The 20,418-nt window shown below is 36.3% G+C and overlaps 1 pseudogene; it reads right to left on the reverse strand.

Moving 5' to 3' along the window:
• Nucleotides 1-11,157: 11,157 nt before the first annotated feature.
• On the reverse strand, nucleotides 11,158-19,185 carry LOC140344155 (cytochrome P450 2B1-like; annotated as a pseudogene).
• Nucleotides 19,186-20,418: the final 1,233 nt, after the last annotated feature.

A 20,418-nucleotide genomic window follows, 5' to 3' on the forward strand; every position in this document is an offset into this window, starting at 1 on the left:
TCTTGTACTGCTGTTTATATATGTGAGGACAAACTTGGCAGCAGTTCATTGTCATGTGATATTAATTTTGAAAATCATTATTTACCCTGTAGCAATACTTGTGCAATAAATTAGGCAGGGAAAATTGTTTTATTTTTGTATTATTAAGACGTAGCGCTGCAGAATGTGTTTTTAGCAACTGCTTTGTCTCTATAACAATGTTTACTTGGAGCCTTATGTTGCATTTCACCCAAAGCGTTCTTTAGAATTTGACTTCTCATTAAAGGACTAGGCAGCAACGTTGGCTCAGAGGCTAGCAATCTTGTCTTTCCAGTGCTAGGTCAAAGTTTTGAATCTCGGACAGCTATCTGCAAGGGTTTTTTTGTTCTCCCTGTGTTTCCATCCCACATCCTATCAGCTTCTACCCCCCATTTCCAACAATTACCCCTTTTTTTTATCAGTTTCTGCCCCTTTTAGCCCCTCTAGATTAACAATGAATAACTGGAGCCTTAAATTGCATTTCACTCAAAGCCTTCTTTAGAATTTGAATTGCCATTAAAGGACTAGGCAGCAAGGTTGGCCCAGGGGCCAGCAAACTTTCCCTTGCAGTGCTAGGTCATAGTTTTGTTTATGTTTACTGACTGCTGTTCAACAATTAGCCCCCATCCTTCCTCTATTATCAGATCAATACGTTTACATACGTTTTATCTTTGTAATAATTTACTGCTTCCCTTCAGCTTTTATTCCCCCCAACAATTAACCCCCAAACTTAGTCATCTTTTTCTTCTACTCACATTTTTCTCTACATTCCTTGCCCCCATCAGCTCTCCATTATCAGTTGTTTTTCACTTTCACCCATATTGCTTGCCTCCATCACCTTCTATCCCTACCCTGGGGCTAATCCCCATCAAGCCCCATTCATTACTTCATGCCATTCACACTCTTGTCTTCATTCCCCGCATCAACTGCTGCTTCATTCTGCTTATAGGCCGATAAACATTGATATATAAGGAGAATACTATTTATAGGAAGCCATAGTGATGTAAAAGTATGCAAACACATGGATCAGTACAATTGCAATAGCGAATAATGGGGCAATAGGCATAGAGCACTTACTTGAAACCATTTTTTCTGGAATTAGAATGAGAAGTGATCAAAAAGGTTGGAAATTTTTTTTTTAATTTAAAATTTTTATTGAGTTTTAACACAATACAACAAAGAATATAAACAAACAATAAAGAAAAAAGGAGAAGAAAAAGAAGGAACAAAAAGAAACATACAATGGCATATAAAGGGCTTATCAATATTGAGAATAGTTAGAATGGCAATGTTATATACAATACTACCATATATTTATTTACATATTGGAGGCAGAAATTTTTCCCAAAGTTTCCAATTTGCACAAAATTTATGAGAGTTAAATCTACTAAAAGCCAATGCACATTCATAATAGTAATTTGCGTGGATCTTCTGCATTACTTCAAACATATTAGGCGTTGTAGGGTGGCTCCATTTAGTAACTATTGAAAGTCATGCTGCAATAAAGATAACTACAATTCGGTAAATACATGGGAATCTGTCTATTCCCAGATTAAGTAATGCCAATGCCACAACAGGGCTAGTCAGGCATCCTATTAATGTTGATATTAAAACAAAAATAGAGTTCCAAAAATAACATAAATACCCTATTCACCACTTTTTCTCCAGCATACAGGAGAATATTCTGACAGAAACTTAGAAAGTCTATATGGTGTTCTATACCATCGATATAATATTTTTTGGTAGTTTTCCCAGTGAGAAATACATTTAGAGACTGTAGAACTAGAGAAGATTGCAGTTTGCTACTGGGAGAGCATCTATTGGAGGCAAGTGTAGACTCAATCTAATTGTTGAACATGAATGTCCCATTAAAAAAGCCAAATAATTACCTATTGGTATATACATTTTTTCAATATCCAACCATCTTTTATTTACCTCAGGTTTTATGCAGAGCTCCAGATGATCCATCAGTGACGCCAAATAATAATCCATTAAATAAGGTGCCCCCATTCCATCTACTTTCTTGCTCGAAATAAAAGTGTGTGAGATAAACAGGATTTCTTATTGTTCCGTATAAATTTCTGTATTATAGATTGCAAGGAGGTTAAAATAGAAGAGGGAAGAATAATAGGTATAGTTCGAAATAAATAAAGAAATTTTAACCATTTTAAAGGCGGCAATATGTCCCAACCAGGACAATTCCACTTTTGAAAGAACATTAATATCTTTCTGTACCAAATCTATCAATGGTATAAAGTTACAGTTAACCATAGCAGACAAGGAACTTGTCAAGTGTATACCTATGTAAAATATATTGTCTTTTGACCACACAAAAAAGGAAGTCCCTAGATAATTGTTCCTTTAATTTTGAAGATACACCTACCTGCAAAATATTACATTTCGAGTCATTAATCTTGGAATATCTGACAGATCCAAAGACTCCAACTACTTGTAATAAAGCTGCCATTGAGGTCTGTGGATCTGTCAGTGTGAGAATCACATCATCAGCAAATAATCCTACAACATATGAAGACTCATTTATTTGTATACCTTTGATGTTTTTATTGTCTCTAATAGCTTGCTCAAAAGGTTCCATGATTAATTTCAAAAGAGTAGGTGATAAGGGACAGCTTTGGAGAGTTCCATTAGTTATACTAAAAGAGGAGGACAGCATATTCGATAAATATACTTGAGCCAAAGGGTAAGTATTTAGGGCCATAATGGCTGACAAAGTTGAACCATGCAGACTTTCTGTAGTACTGCATGTAGATAACCCCAATGCACTCTATCGAAAGCTTTCTCCGCATTGAGCGTAAGAAAGATTGTCAGTTCACCAGAGGTCTCAGCAATTTTGAGCAGATTAATCATAAGTTGGGTCGCGTCAGAAGCTTGACGACCTTTAACAAATCCCACTTGGTCACCATGGACCAATTGGGGTATCAATTCCTGAAGTCGTACCGTAATTAGTTTAGCAAAAATTGTAAGGTCAGTATTTAACAGCGATATAGGCCTAAAATTCTGAGGATGAGATGGTGTTTTCCCCTCTTTTGGGATGGTAATTATAATGGCCTTAAGCATCTCTGGAGGAAAATAACCATCTATTATCGCTTGGTTATAAACCGCAGATAAATGTGGGGAGAGCAAGGAACTATACATCTTATAATATTCAGATGCAAAATCATCAAATCCTGGCGATTTGTGCACAGGTAAACTTTTGATCACTTTCTCCATCTCTAAGGGAGAGATCGACCTATTAAGAATATTAATCTGTTCCTCCGAAAGTTTAGGTAAATTTATCGAATCCAAAAAAGAATCTAATAAACTTTGGGTGGGTTGGTTGATATGTCGATCCTCTTTAAGATTATTCAGTTCTTGGTAATAATCTCTAAAAGCATAAGCCATATCTAAAGGATTAAACAACTGAGCTTTGGACCTGTGATGAAATACAAAGGGTAATGTATGTCTCAGTCGCTTAGATTTAATTTCAGACGCTAATAGTTTACTTGCTCCATTACCTTGTGCATAATAAATAGTCCTCATACGTTGAAAAGCTCTTTCTTGTTTATCTATAAGCAATAAGCGCAATTCCTGTCTATATCTAAACAATTGTTGGGAAATAGAGGTAGAGATTTTGCTTTTATGAATATTCTCCAACTCCCAAATTTTCGCTAGCAAATCACGTACATGTTGCTTTCTTTTTTTACTTTCAACCGCTGAGAGTTGGATCAAAATACCTCTACATACGCTTTATGCGCACACCATAAAAGAGAGGGAGTTACTTCTGGTAACTCATTAAACAGAAGAATTTTTTTTAGCTTGTCCAAAATCATAGCATTAGTGGAAGCTTGTGCAAATAATGACATATTTTTCCTCCAAATATAGGAGCTTAAGTTCTTAATATTTTCATCAATGCAGATAGTCACAGGTGCATGGTCGGACCAAAAACAAACTGATCCTCGAATAGGACTGATATGGAGTCCAAAAAAAGGTAAAGTCCTTCTCAGATGAGTTGAGACATCGCCAAGCATTACAAAGTTCCTCTTTTCGCAAGAATGAATTCAGTGTTGGTCTTGAATACGTCTTACAGTTAGATGTGTCTAGTGAGACATCAGGAATACAATTGAAATCTCCACATTCCTTCTTGTATTTTCTTCGTTCTTTTAACAACTTTCTTCACATATTTCAATGAGTAGACATTTGGAGCATATAAAGTTACTAATGTTTCAATTATGTTATTAAATTTAGCCACCTGGGTTATGTAACATCCCTCCAGGTCTATGTCCACTCTTATAGGAGAGAAAACTATGTTGGATCCATTTGCTATTGTCACTCCTTTTTTCTTCTGCATGGATGTAGAATGAAAAATGTGATGAAAATCCTTATGAAAAAAAAAAGGTAAATTATTTGTTTTGAAATGTGTCTCTTGAATACACAAAAACAGACCCCTTTAAAGGGCTGTTTAGCCCTTTAGCATTAATAGATAGTATATGGAGTCCCATTGTACAAAAACTGTACCACTTGAGAGGTATATGCTTGTCGTGCTGTTTTCATATCCATATGGAAATGTTGGAGTAAAGCTTCCTTTTCATCTCTAACTAGAGGTAGAGTGTAATAACCATTGTAAAGAAAACATAAAATGAAAGATAGAGTTTAAAAGCAATAAAACATAGTTTTCAATAAGGAATGGAATAAAAAAAAAAAAAAGAATCCATAATGGATTCAAAGAGCAGTATCTTACTGCACATCTTGTATGTAGGGTAACTAAAGCGGGGATAATAAACCGGATAATAAACTTTATATTGCAACTTTTCAAGATATAAGACATAATACTCAAGATAGTTTCCACTCCGGGGAAAGACGACCAGGATTTTGACCAGATCTGGATGCTTGAGGATGGGTGACAGGCTGAATGCCCCAGCTTCTAAGCCCAGTTGAGGATTCTTTATGGTGAAAGTGGAGCCATCACAGGGAACCCCCATCTATATTGATGAACATCTCTAGGTGTCTTCTCAGGAAGATGCGCAGGATTTTGACCAGATCTGGATGCTTGAGGATGGGTGATTGGCTGAATGCCCCAGCTTCTAAGCCCAGTTGAGGATTCTTTATGGTGAAAGTGGAGCCATTGCGCGAAACAATAAGTTTCACAGGGAACCCCCATCTATATTGAATATGGTGTTCCCTCAATGCTAAGGTTACAGATATAATTTTTTTCCTTGCCATGATTGTAGATTGAGATAGATCAGAAAATAGGGTGACATTAGGGTACGGGTCTGGCAACTTAGATTCTTGCCTAGATTTGGTCATTAGTTGTTCTTTGATGTGAAAAAAATGAATATGTGCTAGAACATCTCTAGGTGTCTTCTCAGGAAGATGCGCAGGTTTAGGGAGCCTATGCACTCTATCAATCAATAGCTCAAAGGGTGCCGCTCCTGGTATTTTTTTTTTTTAAATTAACAGAGATAAATAGCTACACAATTCAGATGGAGGAATATTTTCAGCAATACGACTAAACTTTATATTATTTCTTCTCACCTGGTCTTTCATGTTGGTCAACTTTTGTTGAACTTGTTGGAAGGTATCTTGCATATCGGTAAATGAGTCTACCAGCTCATTATGAGCTTCTGCATAATCTCCCATTTGTTGCTCTATATGATCGAGTCTATCGCCTACTTTATGTACATCGCTCTTAAGTTGGTGGAAGAGCGTCAAAAAATCTTGGCGCAGAGAGCTCCGCAAGGAAACTAACATTTCTTTAAGTGTAGTGTCCGAGACTGGGCAATCGGAGGTGGGAAAAGTCCCTATAGGATAAGTAATTTCTGTTTCTTCCAATATAGGAAACATGGCTATGCTTACCCTATTCTCGGTGTCATCTGGAATTGACAGTTTCAGTTTGGCTTTAGCTGGACTTCCATTTGTAGAAGAAGAAGGAGGTGTGGTGTCCGATCCACCCTCTTTCCCTATAGACATAGATCTTTCAGTGTGGTCAGTAAGAGTGGCCGCGTTCTTGTTATGCCTGGAGACACGCCTACCAGCGCCATCTTGGCTTGTCTGATCCGCTGCAGTGAAGAATTCTGTAAGTTTCCGTGGCGTAGACCCGGTTTTGCGTTTGCCCATTGTTGCAGGGGATGGCCCAGCGTATCAGGTACAGGTGGAAGCTGATGAAGATGCTCAGTAATAGTCGCTAAATAGCCCGGTGTCTGGTCCTGCTGCAGAGCCTTAGGCGGAAGCCACCATGCGCTTCAGTTTCTGGCCACGCCCCCAGGTTGGAAATATTTTAAACATTTCAACCTTTTTATTTATTTATTTATTTTTACCAAGTTTTATCTTACGTTTTTTCAAGAAGAGTAGTGATATTGTACTTTATAACTTCCTCATCAAATGTTTTATACATAATTACATAGTTAGGTTGAAAAAACTCTATCAATTTATCCCTAGGGAAATAATCATATCCTGGATAAAACTTTATGGACATAACTTGTTCAAAGGAAGGCAAAAACCCTTATGAACCCTGGTTCAATTTGCTCCAACAAGGGAAAAAATTTCAGATGTTCCCTTGATCAGCAGTCTCTGTAGTCTTTACTTTAAAACTGTATTACCCAATCAAATGTTGTACTTTCAGAAAAACATCCACTTTTTTCTTAAAGCAATCTATGGTACTTGCTAAAACTATTTCCTAGTGAAGAATCCCTTCTTTATCTGGAGATTACATCTATTTCCTCCAGTCATGAAAAGTCCCCTGTGTCCTTTGTAATGACTTTAAAGTAAATATTTGGGAAGAGAGTTCTCTATATGTACCACATATATATCAGGTAAGACACAAAGTCTAAGTGACACCCGGTCTCTACTAGAGCACCCTGCAAGCGGTGATGGGGAGGTATCCCTAGTGGCTTCTGAACTATTTTGCTGAAGAATAATACCAGGTCAAGATTGCAAGTTCTCTCCCACCAGTGGCATACATGAAAAGGTGGCTTCAATGCAGGAATGACTGACAGAGCAAATTCAAGATTGGCCGAGGTAAGAGCAGGCAACTGGTAGAAGCCATGATTAAAGTCAGGCTGAGGTCAAGGCAGGTTGTAGGCAGAAATTATTGTCATAGACAGGCTGAGGTCAGTTCATAGGAAGGCAGGAAAAACATTCTGGGTAAAGTGGCCAAATTAACACGCTTAGGAACCCTGCAGTTTCAGCCAGAATTGTGGAAACCTAAATAACTCTCCTATTTCTAGATCCTGCACATGCACATAGGCGGATGCACAAAGGTATGCACATGTGAGTACAGCATTCTGCAAGCATAACCCATGCACTTTGGTGGTAGGGCTTACGTGAAAATCCGTGTGAACTCTGGAACCCGCAACTGAGAAACGTGGTACATAAAGCTTCATGTAAACATATTTTTCTAAACAAGTGGTGAAGATCCATCTCATAATTTGACAAACTACTTATTCAAAAGTTTTAACTAATGTTTGTCTTTGGTGGAGGTCTTGTATATTTGGGACATTTACAGTTCACCTTGATACTTCATATATATTTAGAGCTGCTACACATTAGATTCTGGGAAAGCTGTGTAGGCTCAGAACACACCATGATTGTTGCAGTTTTTTAGGCATCCTATATACACAACACAATTTTAAAATTATGCCACAAATCACCAACATTCACATAAGGTTTACACTTAAAAAACAAATATTTGGCATTATAAGTGGAAACCTTATATGAATGTTGGTGATTTGTGGAAGATGAGTTTGTAATTTTTTTTTTTTTATCTATTACTGTACATTTATTGGTCTCTTGGTTGTTCCAACAAAGCAGACTATTAGGTCTGTGAAATGTGTTAACAAATATTATGCTTGGAAACACTTTTTGAGAATTTGGAGGAATATGGTTTGTTTAATTAATAAAATTTGCTGTCATGATTTGAAAATTGTGTTGTGTATATGAGATGCCTAAAAAGCCCCTATAAATAGTTTGGAAAGAAAATTATTTCTCTTTATCTTTTCTTTTTTACCAGACTTATCCTAAAATTATAACATCTACACTAAACTCAGTTCGCCTAAACTGGGATGATCCTCCCTATCAAAGTACAAACAAACAAAATATGTTCTGGGCACAAAGTATCATCAGCAGTTTCACTGCCTTCCATGATATGACCTCACCAGCAGAATGTAATTTTGAACCCTGACAATAAAGTTCAGATTAAGCAGTGAATGTGTCAAAGTACTAAATGAAGCAAAAATCTGATAATATGTAAACATGTGTGTAAATTCTAACAGTGACTATCTCCTATTTGGTCCATTCTAGTCTGGTAAATATACTACTTGGGATGTTTTTTATATCTGCTTGCAAGAAAAAAACCTGTTGCTCCCGTCCGGTGAGATCCAGTGAGCCAACTCCCTGCGTTCTGTTCAATTGCAATTGCAATTGCACTCCTTACCCAACTCAGAAGTTTGCACTCATTCACACATGACCTGGCAGAACAGAACACATCGCAGATGGAAATTTGGCAGCTGCCCACAGAACAAATATAAGAAATAAGAACTGAGATTAGCTTCACATCAATATTTTGCAGTCAATGACTTGATGTTATAACCAAAACCAAAATTTTTCTTTTTGAGTAAGAGAAATAGGAAATACTGTAAGGATTTTGGGAATCTTTCTTTGTTCATGTTCCTATGTTGTAATCAGCACCGGAAATGGCATTGTACTCCTGCACTAAAAGATAGTGGCCCTGATTCATCAAGAAGGTCGATGGCGCATCGGTTTTCGCGATCTGAAATCGGAAGCCGTAGCGCAATTCAGCAACTGGATGAGCTTGCGGTCGGAACCGCGCATCACCGGCAGCTTTACACTGGCAAGCTTGCATGAAAAGTCACTGTTCCCCTAAAAAATCATCCTTTCTAATGGCACACATATTACCCATAGCCCTAAAAAAAAATGTTTGTGCTGTTTAAATGTTTTAAACATTTATGTGCACTAAGAAAAAGCATATTTTTAAATCACTTATTTCTTTCCTGTTAGGCAAGAGTTAACCGAGTTAACTCCTCTACATAGGCGCCTATATAAAAGCTTACGATGCCTGTTCGGATAAGCCGCTCGCGGGTAAATCCCGCTACTATTTCGCGACTGACCGCGCACGAAGCCATCGGACTAGATTTTCTCACAAAAGTCACAAGCACACAAACGTTCTTTTATTTGCTTCTTATGTATATGTGTGTGTATCTCAATTAGTTTGCAGTGTTGCAAAGCAAACCAAAAAGTATAAAAACAGTGCAACAAATGTAACAATAAATTAATTATTTTGTGAGTGCAACGTAACCTAAAAAAGTAGCACTTACCCAAAAGAAGATGAAGCATTAAAGACTCTAATTGACCTGTAATGGACTGTAGAAACGCACAGAACAGAGAGCAGGTGTGCGCTAATTAATTGCTATGATCTCACCATTGACAGCTTAACAGATCCTCCTTAATCACGCAGCTGAAATCTAATCGCCTTAATTGGCAGATTCGTGACCCCTATTGCTCATTATTATCAAGGCAGGAATCCGGCTGGCAGCGAGGGTGAGGAAAGCAGGAAACCGGCTCGCTGGAAGCGCGAACGTACGTGCATGCAGCGAGCGCGGATTTCATTGATGAATCAGGGCCAGTGTGTAATCTTCTAAAACAATGAACACAATAGAGAATAATAAACCTCTAAATACAAATATAGTCAAGCTTTGGTGCTTCAATTACCCATATAACACAGGTAAAATAAGCTCATCCTATAATCTGATCTTTTCAATTGGTGATTGGAATATTGTTGGAATAGGAAAACTTTGTCCATCCATTTTTTAAATTTTTTTACCCATTTTAACTGTTAGTACAGGATGTGAGTAAAAACTGGGGCAGAGCTTTGTAGGGGGTTGTAAGTTTTGTTGAGAAAAGGGGGGTTTGCTGGGGATAGGGATTTATTGCTGATGAGAAGTTTTGCTATGATACGGCTTCTTTTGCTGGATTTAGGTTTTCATTGTGGGAGTTCCATATTGCCAGCTTGTTGTCTGTCTGTCTGTCTAATTGCTTGCAATTTGTTGCGGTCGCCATTTTTTACCTTTCATTGTAAATCATTGCTCCTAAATTGTCATGATTGACCATTTGCATATCATTGCAATGCATATTATTGCAGGTCCCCTGTAAGTTTGTCACTATCAAACCAAGATGGATGTTGTTGTCCCTATGTCATTTTTGTCTTGGTGCACCATATTTGCCTAAAATCAGTTTAGTTTTTTGTTTAGTTTTATTTAGAACGTTTATTTAGAATGTATAACATTGTTATCTTCATTTGTTGCCACCTTGGATAGAAGATTAAAACCTTGGATTTTTTTTAGTACATAACTAATTTTGCTTTCTTTCACCATAGTGCACAGTAAGACTGTACCATTAACCCATAGTGGAACTTGTCAAAATCAATTTACCATGTTTCCAAAAATTTCCACAGCAATAAAGTTGGATTCTTAAACTGCTAAAACACGAAAGTCAAAGAAAATCAATACCAAATCAACACCAAATACAACAATATTACAAGGTCTAAGCAATTAGGACAATACAATACTCCCCCAGAAAGAAAAAATATTGCAAATGATGTACCTGCTATGCTGGTCCATAGAAACCCTGTGCCATGGTACATAGAAATGTGTAATTATCACATATTATTAGCATAAAGGGTACTTTTCCTTGGCACTATAGAACACACCAACACAGCTCGGACTTTTTGATTGGGTGGGGAATCCTAACAATCCTGCCCAGATGTCAAATAAAAGCACACAATATGTACAGCTGGGAGCTTTTTTTTATCATTGGAGCTACCATTGTAGAATGGTACTACTGTTTTGCCACCAGAACCCAGAAAATGTTCTGTAAATACTTTTTTGAAATCTGTAAGGTATACCAATGTTTTAATAGCCCTACAAACTGACATCATTTATTCAGATTTTTTTCCCTGTAGACTTTAGTTGTGTTTGCAAACTCTGAGCAAGATTTCCAAAACTGAAAAAGGATTTACCTTCATGAGTTTAGTTTGGGGACGTTACTGGTTTGGGGACGTTACTGGATGTCCTACGTGAAAATTTGTTTGTGTTGTCCATTAAAACTTTATCAAGTAAATAAGTTTTTATTGTATTTGTCACGCTTTTTACTTGAACTATGTCCTGCTCAAAATTAGCCAAAGTTAATGTTGAGTTTAATAGCAATAATTCTGCTGTGCTCTTATCTACCAGTTGGACTAAGCCCTCATTTCATAATTTGTAGCTGAACCCTGGACAGCAATAAAAACTATAAAAATAAGTCTCCAACCCCCTGGCTTGATGTAATCACAGCAACTCCAGTAATCATACAGCATTAGCCTGCATAAAAAGTTTAATGACTACCCTATGTAGTTTACTGAACAATGAATCTCTCCTCCTTCTTTTCCACTTTAGTGACCAGAATCTACCTGTTATTTAGCAACTGTGGACACTTACAGCACTGAGCAAGACATAGATTTACACAGTCTTTTGGAGTAGAAGCCACTGGCTCAAAATTCAGTTTACCATATAATGAGAGCTAGAGCTTTTGTAGTAAACACAGATTTTATGTAAAACTTGTAATCTTATTTGCATAGCGGCAGCAATATTTGTTTTTTTGCAAATGGATGTGGCTGGGTAATAGTTTTGGCCGTGGTTGTGCCTTGATTATAGTTTTATATCATTGCAAGTCACAGATAAAATGTCTTTCTAAAAGATAAAGACCCAAAGTCCTTACTAAATATGCAACATGTCCATTATGCAGCTGACTTTTCTAAACTAGCCCAAATTGTTAACAAGTTAAGCACATTGCTAATTAACCAAAAAAGTAACTTTAGTTCTGCTTTAACAATGCACATTTCTCAAGGAGTAAAAAAAATTGCACCTTTCATTTGACCACACAGCAGTCTGAACAACACAAAATAATTCATATAGGCTTGCAGCCATGTTAAAATTTAATATATATACATTGCTATAGGAGGGTTGTTGGGCCATGATGATAATTACTTTTATTAGGTTTTAGGTTAGGGTCAGTAAATACATTTTTCTTTTTGAGTATTTTTTTTTTATATCCAATAAATTAATTCCAGGTTAGGAATTATACAGTCCTCTGATACCTGCAGAAAATGGCATGAAGGCATCATTCTTCTTAAAGGGCCCATTTCGTCAAGAAAGTGTTCTGGGTCAAATTCATTTGGGTCCTTGAACCATTTAGAGTCTTTCAAGACAGATGTAAGTACAGGAACAATCAAAGTGTTCTGAAATTAAAATAATATATAAAAAAATAATATATTTGATATGCATAAAGGTTTCTCTCAAGCTCTGGTATGTTCTTAATAAAGACAGATTACCATAGTTTTCTTATTAGAATATTATAAAAGAATATTTTGTCATGCTCCAAATGAAGCCTCCCAAGACAGGAGAAGATGGACTATCGTGGAAGAGCCTCCTTGATCAGGCCTAATATGTATGTTCTATAGGTTATTGTTATATTTTTTTTATGCTTTAGGATTGCTTTTAAATTCTTTAATGTTCCTTTTATATGTAGAAAAAAAGAAAAAAAAGAAAGACATGCCATAATGGTATATTATTATTATTATTATTGTTATTAATAATAATAAACAGAATTGATATAGCACCAACATGTTACGCAGCGCTTTAAATTAAATAGGGGTTGCAAATGACAGACAAATACAGACAGTGATACAGGAGGGGAGGATACAAATGCTTGATGTCTTTTTTCTGAATACTAAACCTGTGATGTCTCAAAACATATTAGGACCTGTTGCCAGGAGTACATCTGTATTCGGATTTAGAAAAAACCTGACAAGTAGCAAAAGAAAAAACATAGCCCCCTCCCTCCTCCCCACAACTCCAACTATTCATTTAGCTCAGTGTTTCCCAACCTTTCTTAGTCGCGGCACATATTTTACAATTAGAAAAATCCCACGGAACACCACCAAAAAGTCAGACACGTAAATTAGCTACCTGCTGCCATCTAGTGGAAGAGTTTTTTTTGGTTCTGCCTATCACTATACATCGCTGGTATAGACAAATGAAGACAAATTTTTTGCAGTAAATAAATCATTTTGGGACCAATTAACTGAAATTGGATAATTTCCCACGGTACACCCGAAGATCTCTCAAGGCACACTAGTGTGCCGCGGAACAGCGGTTGAAAAACACTGATTTAGCTCATCTTCATTGTGTTCTTGTATCCCTTTGATCTCTCTCTACCTTAGGAATGTGGTATCCCTTGAAGGTGGTGTCTTTGCTGGTAGCATGCATTAATCCTGAAGGTAAAATATTGGCAAATCTCTGGTTCTCATGTATAACAGCTTCTGTATATGGCATCTTGCTTCTGTCCTCCACTGATGGAAGCTGATCTTGTCCAATCACAGTGTCAATCTCTTTCTGAACTTTTTCTGTAAATTTAATTAAAATTATGAAAATGACAAGGGGTTTTTATCAAACAGAAATATTAGCTATAATTCTAACCAGCAAATGATGATTTGGAAGTTTAGGAAAAATGTCTAAGCCAGTGTTTCTCAACTAGATTCTCCTGTTACCTTCTGGTTCCTCCTGAGTTATCTAATAATGGTGGCATTCTTCCCAATGGTTAGTAATGTAAGAGGCATTCTTCCCACTGATCATCACACTAAAGTAAATTGTGGGTATAGCAATTACAGAAGGGGTTCCCTGAAGACCTTAATGTTTTGTCAAGAGGTTCCCTCTTTTTAAAAAGGTTGAGAAACACTGATCTAAGCTGTATTGAGCATTACCAGTAAACAGAAAAAAGGTTTCAGGACAATGGCATCAACCAAGGTTCAGCACAACAAGCAAAGACAGACCATCCATTATTTACTAGATGGTTTGTGTGCCAAGTTTTTGTTCACACTTTTTGCACAATAAAATATTGGTACTATTTTCAAGTTGTTATTACCTTCATAGTTTCTGTATTATAATATGCTATATCATCAATGTGATAATATTCTATGGCCATTATATTATTAGAATTAGTGTTATTAACTTCAGGGGTTACATTTGAGGCTTTTCTTTAGAATATAGGGTCATTTATAATTTAGACCAGTGTTTCTTTAGCATTTAGGGAACCCTTCAAATAACTTTTAAGTCTTCAGAAAGTCTTCGGTGAATTCATAATATTAACAATATCCACAGCAGGAAAAAAGTCTCTTACATTGTTGGCCTCTGGGTACAATATCACCCTTACAGATAGCCAAAAGAGTATTGGTATCAGTTTAACTGACTTAAGAGTCACAAATTGCTCATACGTCAGTGAACCCCTAGGAACCTCTGGTATAGACATCTGGTGGGGGTCTAGGCAAAATGTGAGTGTCTAAAAGAATGCAGTCATGAAAAAAGTGTAGTTTTTATGTTTTATGCCACACACTCACACACACACACACACATATATATATATATATATATATATTTATAAATATATATATATATATATATATATATATATATATTGCATTTTATACAGTATTTATACACATGGCATAGCTTTAAATTCCAAAATAAAGAAACCTAAAGTGAAATAAAGGGCATATATGTTGACAATCCTTGCCATTGGAGAAGAGAATGTGGCCATGGAATGGGAAATATGGTTCTAGCTGGATCACCAGGGCAAAAATTCAAGGAAATTAGAAAAAGAAATGCAACCACTATACCCAAGGATTGGTAAACTGTGATACATTCCGTTTTATTTTGGAACCCTTTTTGTACTTTCATCTTATTTCTATTTTTAATAAAGCACACTTTTTATAACATGACTAACATGTTGGCAGTATTTCTAAATACAGATTATAACAATTATTCAAGAATAAAGAACATAGGTAATACCTTGTATCTCTGGGTGTTTCAGCATTATTAGGAAAGCATGCCTCAGGGTAGTTGTTGTAGTCTCTGAACCAGCAAAGAACAAGTTAAGCACTGATCCCAACAGGTTTTCCTCATGAAATTCTGTGTTTGAGTTCCATTTCTCCTAAAAGAAAAACACACATATACACATATATATATATATAAATAATAAAGTGTTTCTTTGCTTATATATATATATATATATATATATATATATATATATATATATATTAAAAAACAAAAAAGTTCATACATTTGGTCTGTACATTTATTGTATATCAAACACACACCTACCCAAGATATATACACATAAATATTAAAGAAAGCGAACATATATTAAATACCGATATCTCCTAATCTCCTTAACACAGAGGAACCCCCTAAATATATTTAATGTCGATTTCAGGTAATACTTGTAAAATTACAATATCCACAACTTACAACACATTATTGTGATGATCAGTGGGAAGAATGTTCTAAGTTCTAACCATTGGGAAGAATGTCACCCTTACAGATAGCCAAAAAGATCATTGGTTTCAAATTATTTATTGCTCAAGGAATCTGTGGAGGAACCCTGGTTGAGTAACGCTGGTACTCCCTTTGGAAAATATTAATAATTGGCTATTGGCTATTGGTATTGGCTGAGTATTAGCCAGGAAGTTAACATACTTGATAAATATCTGCAGATGTATATATATATATATTCATTTATGATATTTTCTGTGTGCAGTCTTTCTAAATATACTCTATAAATGGCTAAAACACAATTTATAAAGCTCTAAAGAATTACAAAAGTGCTGCTAAAAATGTTGCTGATTTTTATTTTTCCCTACACCAAACATAAAAGAGACAACAACACATTTCTATCCCTATTTCTGGTTCAGTACCTGAACTCACCTCTTCCATCTTTATGAGAAAGCAGTGTATGAAGTCCTGTGGACAGTTCTCATCCAGAACTTCTTTGTGTTCCTTCACCGACTCGCTAACGAAAGCCCTCAGCTTTTCAAAATTGAAAAACACTTTCTGATGGGGTCCAGGAAGCTTGCTCATTAATTTTGGGAACATTGCCAGGATCTAAAATACAAATAAAGTTTAACTTTATAGAGTCAGTAAATTTGATTTACATTTATTTCACCAGAAAGTTATATCTGGCTTTAGCGTTGGTGCTCTTTCTACGGTATATCAAGTTGCATATAATCACATAAGGTAATGTTTATAGAAGGTTTCAGTGCAGACAGTTAATCAAGTGACAATTATATAATTGACTTAAGTAACTATAGACATTAAAATGAATTATATTGTGGTTTTATAGCATACTACAATAGTAAATGCAGTTGTCAAACAATTCACCTGACCAGATTGGGAGTTCAGACCACTAAAGATCTCCCTGATGTATTCCAGAAGCGTCATAAATTTCTTGTCCTCATAATCAAATCTCTTTCCAAACACAACGGAGCAGATGACATTGGAGACTGCCAATCCCAGCAGATATGTTGGGTCAAATGTAGTGTCTGTTGTTAGAGACCAAAAGGGTGTCAGCCTCTACAGGGATTTATCATTATATAAGTTAAATAATATAAAATGAAGTGTAAGATGCAATACAAAATGTATGAGCACCCAGCTGTACCAGGTACCAGCTGTAGGGAGGAAAAGACCTGTCCATTGTTTTTACTTTGTATTACATAATGTAAAATCATTCTGAGGAATAGGAAGAATGTCAAATTGACCTCTGACCCTCTGAACCTACCTTTTTGTTTCATAAATTGTTCCATCAGGTTCTGGGTCTCTTCCTGGATCCTCTCCTCAATGCTCCTCTTCCCCATCCCATAATTTCTCAAGGTCATTAGAGCGAAGCGTCTCATCGCCTTCCATCTTTCTCCATTACTCATGATAATGCCTGCAAGTTGTAGGAGAATGTTTGTCCAGAGATTGCATTGGCCATGATCTTTTGAAATTTGGTAAAGACTACAATTTGAATGAAGGTCATCCTTGACAAGGCAAATCTCAGGATTATATCTGTGTTGCTAACAATAAACAACCAAATTCAGGCATACTTAATTATTCATTTTGTTGAGAGCCCCTCTAGTAGCAAAAATGCAGCTTATCCTACAAAACACCCTTTTCCAGGCTAAATTATACTCAGTGGAAGAAAAAGGACATATTGAGAGTGCAGGAAACTCCCCAATTACAGCGTAATGATGCTAAAAGCATCTCTTTGCATTATTTAGTCCTGCCAATCATAGGAAAAAAGTGTAAAGACATCTAGAAAAAGGAAGAATATGAAAAGCAAGAAATGCAGAGTAGAGAGGGTTCAGGAGATCCTGATGGTGAGGGAGAAGCCCAGGGAGTTCAGGCTTTCTTAGTGTTGGAAAGGAATCCCTTCTGTAAACATCTCTGACTCCAAATAACTTTTACTGAGGCCCCAACTTTATAGGATTTAGGTCCAAGACTTTTCTCCCTTTAATGAATCACCACCCACCCTCCTATTCCCCTACCCAAGTGGACCTAAACTTTTTTTCTTACATGAAAGGGTAGACAACTCTTTTACATAAAGTAAACATTTCCTTCCTTTCTTGTTAATGGGGGTTTAAAACTTTTTTTTAAAAAGAGTAAAGCCCCTGCCTTTCTGTCTTGATTGTCACAGGATCAAGACTGGGAGCACAGAGCCTTCCCAGATACATATGCAACGCATCCCCGGAGGCTTCTGGCTGCTCCTTCTGTGCATTCCTGAACTCGGGGTGTGAGTTTTTTTTGGGGGGTTCCTGGGGTTTAGTGAATGTGTAGGGTATAGGAACAGGCAAATAACATGGGGTTTTGTTCCGCTTTAAACAAAAATGGGTTGCTACAAAACCACCCACTTGAAATATACAGATCTGAGTCTAGGGAGGCCTTTGAATTTCTAGAACCTTTAGAGTCCTTTGGAGTAATGAGACCAAATTTGAACTTTATGGTCACAAACATAAACACTTTAAGACTGAACATACCAATGTCGAAAAGTATGGCATTCCTACTATGTGTGAGCTACAGCAGCCTAGGGAGGCTATTGGAGGACAAGTTACACTTATCAGTCTGCGTATGGGACACACCTGAATCTTGCATCATGACAATGATCCAAAACACAGGGCCAGGATGCCTTGAGTGGCTACAGTAGAAACAAATGGGGGAAGATACTGGAGTGGCTATCACATTCTCTTGATTTCAGTATCATTGAACCACTTTGGGGAGATCTTAAACTTGTGGTTTCAAGACAACCCACAGATTTGCTGAACCTAAATGCTTTTTGCCAAGTAGAATGAATGTCAAAAAGAAGAATCAAGACTGCATGCTGTCCCTAATGGTAAATGAGGCAATATTAAAAACTAAGGATATGCATTTTTTTTTAACACGGACCATCTTGTTATTTTCCATGTTGTTATGTTTTTAATATTTTAATATGTATAGTGATAATTGTAGATGCCTAGTTAAATTTAGATCCTTATAATGTAAATTAAGTGTGTTTTGCTTGATAACTCATGTTTCATTTAATGAATACTACAGATTTTTCAAATTCTGCCCATGTATATAAACTTCTGATTATAACTGTACAAAGTAAGAACATAAAATTTCTATAAAGTAAAATCCCAAGAGGTGCCCTAGTCACTATGCTGAAAATTAAACAATTGTACTGTATACAAATATACAATACAATATACAATAAAATAATTTTAAAATATCAGTCTTTTTATTTTTTTACATTTTCAATTTTACATGCAGATTAAATACATTACAAACAACTTCCAGCAATTTCTTCTAAGATCTTCAGATGATGTGATTTATCAAAAGGAAATGCCCACAGAAAGTATTAAAGGGAACCAGAGTGGAAGTTTGCACAATCAGGAAATCTATCTTAACTTACCTGCTACACTAATGTGCAGTTTTGGCACCTTGTATCTGAAGAGAAAGTCACAATTTATGGGTATTTAGTATTACAACATGCAATTCCAAGCTGCAGCACAGTATAATGTCTGAATACAAATTTCACTTATTTCTGTGTTAGTGCATTACGCAAAATACATGTGTACTGTGGTTCGCTCCATGAAGCATGTACTGTAAGATATTCTAATATTTTTAGTAAATGTGTGTACCTACCGTATGTTTTGAACAACAAAGTGATCCCCTCCACCTCTCCTCTCTTGCTGAACACATCACTTTGATCTACCAATGCCTCTTTCACCGCATCATATCCAACCAATGCAACCACTGGAGTGTTGACCATGTAGCAGGTGAACACCGGTCCATACGTGTCTCTTATCTATATGCCATGATAGGATGTTATTCTCAGATTAAAACAACAGATCACAACATGTTAAAGCTTACACCCCCTTTTAGTAATATAGAATATACATGTACAGATTACCTTCATTACAGCTTTGGGCACTTCTGTAACACTCAGTTGCATTATGTTCCCCAGCAGGGGCAGAGGAGTGGGGCCGGGAGGGAGATTACTATACTTTATTCTTCTCCACCATGTCACAAGATAAATTAAAAGAGTGACCCCAGTAGTGAGCAGAAGTGTTGTCCCTATTCCGAGATATCCCAGAGATATCTGAGCATGAGCTAATTTGCTTTCCGGTTTGTTTCCAAGCTTTGAACTTTGGATGCTTTCCAGCTAAATATGATGTATGAAGGATGGGTCTTTAAAGGAACTGTGTTGTAAATCCTAGAAAAAAAGCTCAACAATGTACACAGCATTTTATGGCAGGGTCAAAGGGAAAGTGGATTAGGCTAAAATAGACTTTACAAAGCACTAAAATAGAGATAGAGTTGGCTGACACTTAAAGCTGAAGTTTGCGTATACATTTATTTCCCCAATTACGTTACCCCTCTTCAATTGTTAAAAGGACTTTTTAGAACCTTTCCTTTACATTACATATTTTATTTTACATATAGTAACATCATCACTGGCTTTTAGAAGCCATTTTGAAAATGTCAAAAAAACACCTTGATGGGTAAATGTCAGCCGAGAGAAATTATCATTCCTAAGCAGGCTATATTTGCATTAGAAATGTTTTGGGTAAGGTTCACATGACATGCTAAATGAAGTCATGTTATTATTAGCATTTTTATAACGAGTTAAATAAAACCACCCTGCTATAGATTTTTATACATGTTATAAAAAATCCAAGTTTTCACCAAAAAACCATCATAGCATGTATTAAAGAGAATGATGTTTTATAGTATTTTAGCGGTAAGGTTTTCATTGATTCATTTGGCTATTACCCATAACATCTCTATTACCGTGTTTGTCACTTGTTGTACTATTAGATGTTTGACTGCCATCTATTGGCATCAGTCAATAAAGAAAACCACAGGCATGTAAGCAGTAATACTGGTAACAGTATAAAAACACTCCCATAGGTTTTGGACAAGCAAAATGGGAAGTATCCTTTATAAAACTGCATGCCCATAAAAACAATGTTGGACAAATAATTAAATAGATGCGTAACTG

This window comes from Pyxicephalus adspersus, chromosome Z, assembly GCF_032062135.1.
Source record: "Pyxicephalus adspersus chromosome Z, UCB_Pads_2.0, whole genome shotgun sequence".
NCBI classification, from domain to species: domain Eukaryota; kingdom Metazoa; phylum Chordata; class Amphibia; order Anura; family Pyxicephalidae; genus Pyxicephalus; species Pyxicephalus adspersus.